The sequence below is a fragment of the Mastomys coucha genome, unplaced genomic scaffold (genome assembly GCF_008632895.1).
Source record: "Mastomys coucha isolate ucsf_1 unplaced genomic scaffold, UCSF_Mcou_1 pScaffold3, whole genome shotgun sequence".
In the NCBI taxonomy this organism is placed as follows: Eukaryota; Metazoa; Chordata; class Mammalia; order Rodentia; family Muridae; genus Mastomys; species Mastomys coucha.
Window position 1 is genome coordinate 52,080,943 of NW_022196909.1, and position 12,842 is coordinate 52,093,784.

General features: G+C 40.2%; 1 pseudogene; it reads right to left on the minus strand.

Annotated features, from left to right (window-relative positions):
• Nucleotides 1–337: 337 nt before the first annotated feature.
• On the minus strand, nucleotides 338–8,599 carry LOC116074458 (annotated as a pseudogene).
• Nucleotides 8,600–12,842: the final 4,243 nt, after the last annotated feature.

Here is a 12,842-nt window from a genome sequence, read left to right on the forward strand (position 1 = left end):
GGCGCTACATACAGTAATGGGCTACAGGGTGGCAATCCAGTACATGTCTTCACTGTGTGGCAATCAATAGGCCTATTACATGTATTCACTGTGTAATGATCAAACCAGAGCACTGTTTATGTTGTATGAAGTAAACAACTTACAGTAGTTTACATAAACTTTCAAACTAACATCTGAAAATTATTTAACTGTCATCTTTCCCTGGGCATAACTCTTAGGACCTAAAGTGGAATTTTGAGAAAGAACATAATTAATCTATCTCCAGCCCATTGTGGGAGACTTTTCAATCAAGACACTGGCAGTTAAATAGAAAATCTTCACTGCACTCCATCTTAGGTCACATTTCAGTTGGTTTGCAGTAGACAAGCCTTCTTAGTGCCTGCTGCACCTCCTCATTTCTAAAGGTGTAGATGACAGGGTTGAAGATGGAGGTGCCCACTGTGTAGAGCAATGCCTTGAAGAAGAGCTGAGAATGGAGAGCAGAAGGCAGAATGTACAAGATCATGACTGTTCCATAGAATGTGGACACTGCAGCCAGTAAAGAGGAGAAGTGGAGAAGGCCTTGGTCCTTCTGGTCCCAGAGAGAACTGTCAGTACAGTCACCAAAATATGAACATAGGAGATCAGAACCAGCCAAAGAAGACAGTCAGGAAGACAACAGAGAGAAAAAAATATAGTCACCTGGAACATTTGGGTATCTGAGCATGTAGGACCATCATGGATGAGAAATCGTATTAAAAATAATCAGTTAGAATGGGACCACAGAATCTCAGTTGAGCCATCAGAGCAACAACTAGTCATTTATCTACCATGAAGCCAGACAGCCAGACTGTGAGCACCAACCCCAGGCAACACTAAGGCCCCATCAGAAGTGGGTATCATAGGAGTGACAGATTTAAAGGTAGCAATGAACTTGATAACCATTTTTTCTTTGAATATTATCATTACATACATAAATATGTATGTGTTTATGTAGGTATGTGTGTTTATACACACATATATTAAATTTACTCAGTCCGTTTTTGTTGTTTATGTATATATAGTTTCAGAGCTGAATACCCTGCATTGGAAAACCAATGAATGGAATTATTTCTGGGGGAGTCTAATTCTTCCTCCAGAAGTTATCAGCTGTCCATAGTTCTTCGTCTAGGGGTGGAATCCCACACAAATTTCCCTCTTGTATGTTTATATTGCTGCTGTTACTGTCTTTTTTATGAAGCCATTTCTAGCGGACATCTTTTCACAGTAGACCACTTGGTATTCTGGCTCTTATAGTCTTTTCACCTCCTTCTGAGATGTTCACTGAACCATAGAGTCAGGAGCTGGGATGTAGATGTATCCATTGGAGGTGGGATCTTTGTGAATGGTTGATTTCTGTTCTACGTTCAGTTGTGATTTTCTGTGATGATCTCTGTGGTAGTTTGTATATGATTGACTCAGGGAGTGGCCCTATTAAGAGGTGTGACCTTGTTAGAGTAGATGTGGCATTGTTGGAGTAGGTGTGGCCTTGCTGGAGGAACTATGTCATTGTGGGGCTGGGCTTTGAGATTCTCCTTCTAGTTTCCCATGAGACAGCTCCAGTTTGCCTTCAGAACAAGATGTAGAACTCTCAGGCGTCATATCTCTCTGGATGTTGCTATTCTTCCCGCCATGACAATGGAGTGAATCTCTGAACCTGTAACCCAGCCTCAGTTAAATGTTGTGTTTTATAAAATTCACCTTGGTCATGGTGTCTCTTCACAGCAGTGGAAGCCCTAACTAATAGTCTTCATTTGCTGTTAAAGGAGGCTTTTTTGATGAAGGGCCATAGCTATACCTATCTGTGAGTGTAAGGATAAGATTTAGAAAGTAGTAAGGAATTATGTTGGGTTAGCAAAGGGCCACAGCAGATTTTTTACTAATGTCTATGACCTCTCTAACCCTAGGAGGCTGGCTAGGTTTCCAGTACAAGGTATGGCTTTCCTGCTGATGAGTGGACTTTAAGTCCAATTAGATAGCCGCTGGTTGCCACCAACATGTGAGTACCACTTACTGCACTTTTATATATATCTTTCCCTGTTGGCCATTTCTGTGCAACAATGAAAAGAGCTGGAGACTGAAGCTGTGTGAGGAGCAGACTGAGAGCTAAATATTTGAAAGGAGGAGGCAAGGGAGTAGGGTTGAGTTGCGATGGCTAGCTCAGGAGACTGCCCACAGAAAAAAGGCTAACCCCTTATACTATACAGATGTCTCCATGTCTTTATTATTAAACCCCAAGTAGCACTCCCTACCTCCAAATCTCCCAAAGTTCTCCTCCTCCTCCTCCTCCTTCTTCTTCTTCTTCTTCTTCTTCTTCTTCTTCTCCTTCTTCCTTTTTCCCTTTTCTCCCCCCCTTCTCCTCCTCTTCCTGCTCCCGCTCTTTCTTCTTCTATTCAAGACAGGGTTTCTCTGTGTAGTCCCGGCTATCATGGAACTTGCTCTGTAGATGAAGCTGATCTTAAACTTGAAGATCCACTCACCTCTGCTTCCCAAGTGCTGGAATTAAAGGTATGCAATGCCAACAGCTGGACAAACTATAGGACTTCGCTGAACTTCTCCTGTGAACCCAGTGAATCCATCTGACCTCTTTCTCTGAATCCAGTGAGCCGACCTTAGAGCTCTTCCCAGTAAACTTGCCTTTATACTTTAATTTGCGTGGATTCAATTTATTATTTAGGTGAAGGAACCTATCAAGTTTTAACATCTAGGCATGAATATTCAAGTAGTTCACCATTTGTGGCTATTCTTAATAAAACCATCACATTCCAATGCATCCCATAGCCTTGTGGCCATATCATATTGCAAAATGCATTTAGTCTAATTTCAAAAGTCTCCTTAGTCTATCAGTCTTGACACAGTTTAAAATTCCCACATTCAAAATCTCTTCTGGGGCTTAAAGCAATTTCTTACTAGCAACTCCCTGTAAAATCAAAAGCACAAAGCAAATTACACACTTTCAACATACAATTTCACAGAATTTACATTACCATTTAAATGGAGGAAAAGAGACATAGTGAAATCCTGAAGCATTAAAATTGCTAAAGTAAAAAATCCATACAAATCAGAGTATAACTCATCACTGTATTTAGATAGCTGCCAACATAAAGTTACTGGAGCCCAAGGCTCACTTCTTGTTCCCTTTTCATCTTAGTCATTTCCCTAAGTGGTTTCATCAATGTTCAGGACATCACATATAACTCACATGACATCACATTCCAAATTTATTTCATTCTACTGTAGATCAAGTGTAGAGGAGATGACTACATCCAAGCCCATAAAAGATGCATCACTGACAAATTCCAGCCACAGTCTGCTCTCTCGCCTTCTCCTGACACACCCAGAGTAGACTTAGTGCATTACTGAGGTTTATGGTGTTTGTGTTAGTTTTCATGTTTTATTCCTTTTCAAACTTATGAATCTTTCTCTTTAAATGACACAAACCAAATCGTATATTTAGAAGGTATAAAAATAAACTATATCTACATCCTTATTTTAAATAGGGAAGTAAAAAGCTGCTTATAGAATCCTAAAGTTCCACAGGGGATGAAGAATTTCAAGATCCCCCTATGTTACAGGTGAGACAGGGAAGAGACACAGGCATGGAGAACAGACTCATTCCTCAGGGTTGGCCTGGGCTTCTCACTTCATTAAATTGGGCTGACAAGGGACAGCATGAGATGCCAACTGCAAAAAGAGGAACTGGGGGACTTGGATTCATAATAGAGAAAGAGAGATCTGAACTCATCCTGTAAGATTCAGTCCCACACAAGGCAGTGCTTTCATATTGGGAAGAAACTAGAAGAAATTCAGATTCTTCTCTGGGAGCTGAGATACTCTAAAGAATTTAACCCTAAATGCCCCAGTGCTTAGAGTCCCCATGACCCAGGGGTCTATCCTCTGTCCCACCACATGCCACAGGTTAGACCCTGCAAGATCTTACCTTTCTAGATGGTAAGGGAATCACCAAAGCCTTAATCAGTGTTCCTGCCTGCAGGAGAACAAGTGAGACTTGATCAGAGCCCACATGATGGGATAAAGTAGACATTATGAGCTGGTTGTGTTTCTCTGTGGGCTCCTGTTTACTCTATCCCATGGCAGGGTCCATATCCCACCACACTTACTGGCAGTCTGAGAAAAACTACTGCTTCTTTCCCCTTTGGAAAGAATACAGTGGGTAAGAAGCCAGGAAGAGAGCAGGGCCATGATGGTCTAGTGAAACACTTTAATCCTAGCCTAAGGGAGCTACTAGAACTAGGACCAAAGACTCAGGGAAGGATTTAAAAATCTGGTGAGACATGAAGGAAGTGTGATGAAGCCTTCTGGAGGGTCTGTTCTCATCAGAGACCTTCCACTCCTACTTTTGACTCTTGATAAAGAATAAGGCCTTTATTTCCCATGTTCCCATGTGGCGTAGGTTGTCAGGATAGAGACTCGGGCAAAGTGAGCATTTGGTTGAGATACTGCTTCTTAGTTTGTGTTTCTCATGATGCTAGAACAGTGTGACTTTCATTAGTGTTTCTGAGTCCTTGTGTGTGAAAATATGTATGCTATTATTTATTGTATGAGATAAAGTAGCCTCTCTGATACCTTAATAAACATCTCTTTTAAATATAAGTAAATGTTTTCACATGAATTAAAGAAATGTTTTCCCGGAATTGTAATTTAGGAATTTTTGACCTTTTTAAAATTAAATTATTTGAGATTCAGATGCAAATTGTTTAAATGGTGTGTTTTTAGCCTGTATGCAATTGGTTCACATCTGTAATCCCAGAACTAGAGAGGCAGAAATTGGAGAATCCTTAGAGTTTACTGGCTAACTTTTCTTTTCTTTTCTTTTTTTCGGGACAGGGTTTCTCTGTGTAGTCCTGGCTGTCCTGGAACTCACTCTGTAGACCAGGCTGGCCTCGAACTCAGAAATCCGCCTGCCTCTGCCTCCCAAGTGCTGGGATTAAAGGCAAGTGGCTAACTTTTCTAATCAAGTTGGTAAGATCCCATATCCAGAAAAGATAGAAAGGATAGAGGAAGACACACAGTATTGAACTCTGGCTTGCACACACACACACACACACACACGTATATACATACACACATATACACACATATACACATGTATTGAGCACACAGCTACATTATATACATAAGCACCTACATAGTACATTTATAGACAGACAATAAAATATAATGATAAAATAAATAATTATGTCATTTGAGATGGTGGGCCAGCAAAGAGGCAGGGATAATTCCAAGACCTGGAGTCCACAGGTGAGGAAGATGACTCAGGACACCCTTTTGCTTACCTGTTCCCCTCTTCTTGCACACCACAACAGTAGTAAGCATACCTCCCTGGAGAACCAGACCAGCAGTGATGAACATGTTGACGACAGAGGACTGATAAGATCTTCCTGGGAAAGGAGTAGAGGGTGAGGGTACTGATCCCCAGTTCTCAGTCCTGATTTTTGATCTGGGCTCTTTCTTTCCTTTATTCTGTTACTCTTATCCATCCTCACACCATTTCAGGGCAAGGAGCCCAGTTAGCCACTCATGATGCACATAACATGTGTATCTCAGCTCCTCTCCAGAAGGCACCATCATAGCTGTCCACTTCTGGAAGCTTCCATCCTTGAAGGCCTGGTCTCCACAAGCTCCATGTCCTGGGTCAGGTCCTTTCCATCCTGCTGCCAGGTCTGGATAGAAGCCCACAGCCCAGCACTTCAGGATGACACCTCCTTCACATGTAGGCTGATAGCCTACATGTGCCTTTGGGAGGGTTGAGGAGAAAGGGTTGGAAAACTTAAGCATTTTGCATTCTTTTGGGGGAGTACTTGGAGCTCATGTGAGTATCCTTAGAATAGACAGAATTAGGGTAAAGGAGGGATACAGCACCATACGGGAGCTTAAATTCAGGTATCTAGTGTGTTCTACTCCTAGGAATGATTTAAAAATCAAGGTGGATAGTTTTATGTCAGCTTGATACAAGCTAAAGTCATCTGAGAGGAGGGAACCTCTATTAACAAAAAGACCCCATAAATGAGGTTGTAGGCAAGCCTACAGGTCATTTTCTTAATTGGTGATTGATGCTGCAGGGCCCAACCCATGGTAGGTGGTGACATTGCTGAGCTAGATGTCCTGGGTTCTACAAAAAAGCAGGATGAGCAAGTCATAGGGTGCAAGCCAGGAAATAGCATTCTTCCATACCCCATAGATCAGTGGTTTCACTTTCTGTCCTGACTTCCTTCAATGATGAACAGTGCTGGAAGGGTAAGCCAAATAGACCCTTTCTTCCTCAACCTGCTTTTGGTCATGGGGTTTCTTTGTAAGAACAGAAACCCTAAGACAGGATCAAGTAGGAGTCTTCAGATTTCCCATCTCTAGTCCTGATTAGGTTGAGCTGAGAGACTCAGCCTCAGTGGAGTGTGACCTCCAAAGACATTGGGGGTGGGCAGAAAACCAGGCCTGAAAGTGGCCATGGTTCACACTGAGCTGCAGACTGAATGGAAGTGCTCGGTTGTTTATCGCAGGGTGTTTTCTCTTTCCATCCTGGGACAGACTCAACTGTTCTGAAAGTAAGGGCAGCCCTGGGGACAGTCACTCCATGATGTTGGCTCAGGAAAGCCAGTCTCACTCTTCCTCCTCTTTATGCAGTCAGTATTCCAGCTGATCCAGTATTTCCTCCCTCCCCAGACAACAAGGACCTCACATGTATGGTTGGGGAGATAGCTTTGCTTACTAAAAGTGGTTCCTAGTTGTTGCTCACACCTGCTCGCTCAAGAGTCTCCTTTCCATGCTGCAGGATCTGTGGAGCAATTCCAGGCATTCTCCCTCCACATAGGCCCTGAAGTACTCTGCTGTGCCATCTGACTCTAACTTGTTCTTCGAGATCTGAGCCACCATGTTCACTGCAGTCCAGGAGCTCAGGTCCTCATTCACAGTGATGTAATGTACAGTCTGATAGTGTGCCCGAAGAAGGCCCATGTATCTCACAGGCAACCATCCACTGTAGGATATGAGAGCCTGACAACAGGGCTCTGTCAGCCTGGGCCATCTCACCCTGCAGGATTTAGACCTAAACTGAAAGTGAAACCTGTTTATGGTTTCTGAGGTTCTGAAGCCCACTTCCATATGTTGACCCTGTCACCCAGGGCTTGTCAGGCTAGGCAGTGGGGACATGTAGGAGTCCAACCCAGGCCTGGGGTCACTCGCTGCCTTCAATCTGGGTGTAGTAGGTGAGCAGCTTCTGAAGGTAATCTCTGGATCTTTGTACAATGTGCTTGACTCTGAGTTTCAGCTCCTCCCAATACTCTAGACTTTCCTACTCCATCCAGGGCGTAATTGGCTCCACCCTTGGAAACTCCTCATTGCTATCACAGAGCTAAACCTGCCTGTCATCCCTGTAGCCTGCAGAGATGTACTCTGACAGGACAGTTTGGAAGCAGCACAGTGAATGTGAGCCTAGGGAAGGTACAGGTTGAGATCAGGACCCTTCCCTTCTAAAATTATATATTTTAGTCATATAAATATTGTTATGAATTATATAATTTGGGGGGGTTTCGAGGCAGGGTTTCTCTGTATAACCCTAGCTGTCCTGGAATTCACTCTGTAGACCAGGTTGGCCTCAAACTCAGAAATCTGCCTGCCTCTGCCCCTTAAGTGCTGGCATTAAAGGCATGTGCCACCACTGCCTGGGTGAATTATATACATGTTATGTATGAATAATAGAAATATTATTTAAATATTGTTTAAAACAAAATTAACTAATAATAATCACACCGTTTCAATGGCTTACATTCTTCTAATGCCAAGTGTCGATACAAACATGAGCCTCCACAGGTAAGTTACCTAAACACGCACCCCCATTGCTCAGTGTCCATGTTGTTTTGTCTTATTTTGTTTTTTGATACAGGATTTCTCAACCCTAACTCTCCTAGACTCAATTTGTAGATGAGGCTGTCCTTGATCTCACATAGATGCTCTTGCCTCTGTCTCCTGAGTGCTGGGGTCAAAGGTGTGTGCCACCATGCTGGGCTCAGTCTCCATATTTGGTCATAAATGATCCACAGCATCTGTGGAACTCAGCTTAAAGCTCATCATTTTCATTTGCAGTATGTTACTCTAAGTCTCATGACTTTCTGCATTCACTATATGTTGGATTTCTCAAGGACTGCTGTGGTGCTGCCCCATCTTCAATATTATTCCCACCCTTTTCTCTCTTGTAATTGGCAAAGGGTTTTACCAAAATTTTATTATTTTTAACATCAAGGAAATTGCTACAACAAAAAGAAAATAAATGACTTGATTCTTATGGGAGAAGAAATTTGGACAGAATGATTCCTTGGAGAGAAAAGTCCAAGATGTTAATGCCCAAGATGCTGCTGGGGAAGTTATAAGAAGGTTCATTCTGGTCTCCCTCTGTCAGAACACAAAGTGAGATCTGCTGAGATTAATTCAGTTATTTGTTTACTTTACATCTATCCCTATCAGAGTTTCCCCTCGCTCCTTCCTTCCCAGGCCCTCCCTCTTCCTGTCTCTTCCTTTCTTTTCAAAAAAGGGGAGGCCTCCTGTGGATATCAACTCACCTTGGCATTTCAAGTTGCAGTGAAGACTAATCACATCTACTCCTACTGAAGCTAGACAAGGCAGCCCAGTTAGGGGAAAGGGATCCCAAGGCAGTCATTGGAGTCAGAGACACCCCCTGCTTCTACTCTTAGGAGTCACACAAGAAGATCAACCTGAGCAACTGTTACATATGAGCAGAGAGCCTAGTGATCCACCATCTCCTGAGAACTTGGCTTATGTGGAATGTGCCTTCACATGAACTTTTAGGGTCTTTCCCCTCACTCTGATGAAAGTAAGTTCAGACTAGAGCAATGGGTGAGTGAGAGTAAGTGGGGGCCATCTTTGACTGCAGTTTGTGAAAATAGACAGAGTAGGTTCACTGTACAAGTCACTATCTGGAAGTCTTTTATTTTCCTAATTTGTTTTTAGATTTTTTTCATGTACTCTTGGTATGTTTGTGATTTTCAGATCTCAGGCTGTGTGATCAAGCATATAATATGTTGTAAGTATATGGCAGGGTATGTATGCATGACTTTAGTGGATCTGGTGGTGGAGTTGGGCACTTATATTCATGTAAGAATGAGAGGAGATAAGAAAAGAGAGAGAGAGAGAAAGAGAGAGAGAGACAGAGAGAGAGAGAGAAAGAGAGAGAGAGCACAAAGAGTTATAGGATTCACTCTTAGTATCTGTTAAAGTCAATGATCTTCAGAGAAGTGGGTTCTGTTCCAGTGCTAGTAACAAGTTAGGTTATATTTGGTGTTAAATAAACACATGACTCTGTAGAAGTGTTTTTAGCAGAAGAGGGAGGGAGGATTCTATTATCATAAAAATGATAATAATTTTTGAACTGTGGTATGATATGCTTCTTACATCACTTCTTTTATATAACCCCAAATTCTTGACCATGTGTGTCAGTTAGTATGATTCATGATTCTTGGAATGCTCCACCATCAACACTTACATTTAGAACATTTCTCTTACACATGTGTTCTTGGCAGGTGTCTTTTTGGTGTCTGTGTTGACTCACTGATAATGTAATGAAATTTCTGTATGCTTCTGATGCTAACTAATCTGAATACGTCATGCAGGACAACAAAATGCAACTGTCCCTCATTGCTAAAGTCATTTACTTAGTCCAGGGCACAGGTTACCTGTGCTTGTGTTGTTTCTATGTACTTTGATAATTTTCAAGTTTAGCCCCACAGTCAGGGGAATCTTGTGGATAAAGTATAGATCCAGACTGTAATAATAGGTGATCTCATGAGATTGATTATCAAACATTGAATAGGTAATATTAGGCTCTTAGTGAGCCTAGTAAACACAGAGGGCAGGGAAAAATGATAGGCATTGTTTTGGATGCTGAAGTTACAGTATTAGAAAAAAAAACTAGAAAGCATTTTTGTTTCTCCCTAGAACTTATATTCTTGTTGAAGATATGTAATAAAACTCAATACACCAAATTAAGATACAGTCTATTGATAACAACAGATTAGGGAAGGGCAACAATTGTGTGTGTGTGTGTTTACAATGAGACAGAAAAGCACTGAGTTTAGGATAAAAACAAGGGAATTATCCATGTAAGCTTATTAAGTGACTAATATTCAACTCAGTCAAGAACTGGAGCTGACTTGGAGGTCAGTGTGGTTGAGACAGGAAGTTGAACAGCAGAAAGATACATGCACAAGTAAAGAAGGGGAAGGTGGTGGACGATTTTCTAGTTCTCCACAGTGTTCTAGACCTTCAAATAACATGGGAGGTACTAGAAAGCTCCGAGCATTGCACACAGGTAACAGTAATCTCAGATGGGTTTTAAAAGCAGTGTTACTTGGACATGAATGGAAATAATATCAGTCTAAGAGTCCAGATGTATTTAAGAATACATTAGTATTATTAGTAAATGCCTTAGGAACATAATTCATTCTACCAGTCACTTATGATAGCAATGACTGGCTAAAAATACTCACCATTTTAATTCCACCCAACTTTTGTATGGTATAAAAATTGCAAAGATTTGAAAGAATATAATGTAATTAAGAAAATCTCCAATGATTGTATGCTATAGCAAAGAAGACCTAGAATAACTGACTGTAGAATTAGCAAAAATTTCTACTTTGTGGCTTTTGCTTTATTGTTCTTGAGTGAAAAGCATATGCAGAAATAATTTCTCGCCGGGCAGTGGTGGCGCATGCCTTTAATCCCAGCACTTGGGAGGCAGAGGCGGATTTCTGAATTTGAGGCCAGCCTGGTCTACAGAGTGAGTTCCAGGCCAGCCAGGACTACACAGGGAAACCCTGTCTCAAAAAAAAAAAAAAGAAAATAATTTCTCTTTCCTAGATAGTAAAGTATAGACCATGAGTCCTTCCAAATCTCAATGTTCTTGAATGTCATAAGTGAGCTAAGAATTGTGAATATCCAGCCCACTTCTCTATTTTAACACTCTAGTCTTGTACAATTTCCCCTTCCTATTTATAAACAAATGATTTTGTATATTGAATATATCATTTGTTAATATTTTGCAAGATTAAAAATGTTATCAAGGGTATGCATTCCTTGTACCTTAGTCCATCTGCCATTGAGACCCTTTTCTCAGAGATCCTGACCATTAGTGATTTCTTCTGGTGTGTTCAGAGAGTTTTTTTTTTTTATCCACAAAAGAAGATTCAATGAGAAATCTCAGCACATTGATAATCTTGTACTGAATGTTGATTTTGTCATTCAACAAATCATCCTGGAATTCTGAATGTATTCCCTATATGTGCATCTGTTTTATGCATACCTAAAAGTATGTATGATTTTTGCATTTTTCTGAATTTATCTGGTAAGTTTTATTTTGAGTATTTTTATATATACATATATGTTTAAATTCCGCATATATTTCCTTTTATAAATGTAATAATTTAGTCATAGTCTTGGGTGTTCAGATTATTTCCACTCACTTGTATTTAAAATGGTCAAATGAACATAATGATACAATATGTAATTTTCAACATGTTGAGGTAAGTTGTAATTATAATACATGTCATTAAAAATTTACAAAGCTGATAGAATTGAAAGTTTATCTTCATATAAATAATACAAAATCCTGTCCTGACAAATTCCTCTTTTAATATTCTCAAATAAATACAGGTTGTTTGTAAACATTTTGTTGTTGTTAAATTCATGAACTACAATCCTAAGTATAGTCTTTGTAACATGAAGTATGACCTTTAACAATGCAGACATGCTGTGTTCCTGTAGTCCGTTCTTCCAAAGGTAACAAATTGTAACAGAGGGAACAGGGAGGTTAATTAAACTACTGCAATTCATCACTCTAACGATTACCCAGATTCCCTTGCACTCATCCATTCTGTGTTTGCATTTACATTTTCATAATTTCGGCGTGTGTCCTTACAGCTACCACTCCACTGAAAGTGCAGAATAGTGAGTTGACGGGGTCCGTCATTATTCTTTTATGTCCACAGCCATATATCTGCCTCTTTCTTACACCTCATTTCACAGTGATGGGAACTACTTATCTTTTCTCAGTTTTTAATATTACCTGCTTAAAAACATGCTACATAAGCACCAAACCTGAGTGTAAAACTTCTTGGGAGAGGCTGAAATTAACCAGATTACAGATGTATTTCACTGAATTGTCCATTCCTTCCTTGTAATGTTTTTTGTTTACCTTTAAAAGACAGAGTTTCATTACATAGCTCAGACTGGCCTAGAACTCCTGGCAACCCCCTTTTCTTCCCTCAGCCTCTCAAGTATTGGGATTGCAAATATGAGGCACTGCATCTAGTTTGTTTGTTCCATGTTGCAGAATTGTTTTCTCGGGCATAAAATACAATTTGCTTTGCTATTTATTCATTGAAGGACTTCTGGTTTACTTTGAGTTTTTGCTTTTTATAAATGAATATTCTGCAAACATTAATGTGTAAGATTTTGTGAGTGTATTATACATATATATGTAATGTGAATATATTATACGCTTTCAGTTTACTAAGGAAAAGGTTGAAATTTTGAAAGTTGGACTACAGTGCAACTGTAGCTGTAAATTCTAATTAACACACACGATATTGTGTTTGTTAATATTTGATTTGTTTTCTACATTTTTAACATTGATCATATCTACAATGAGACTGTCTTTTGAGTTGGTATCATGCATCTGGTGTAGTTTATTATCTTCATAATCTTTTTTAACAGTTTTATCTTTGTTGAATTTTCTCTATTGTACATTTGTCTTTTTATTGTGAAGTTCCTTTTACTTTTTATTACTTCCATCTTAT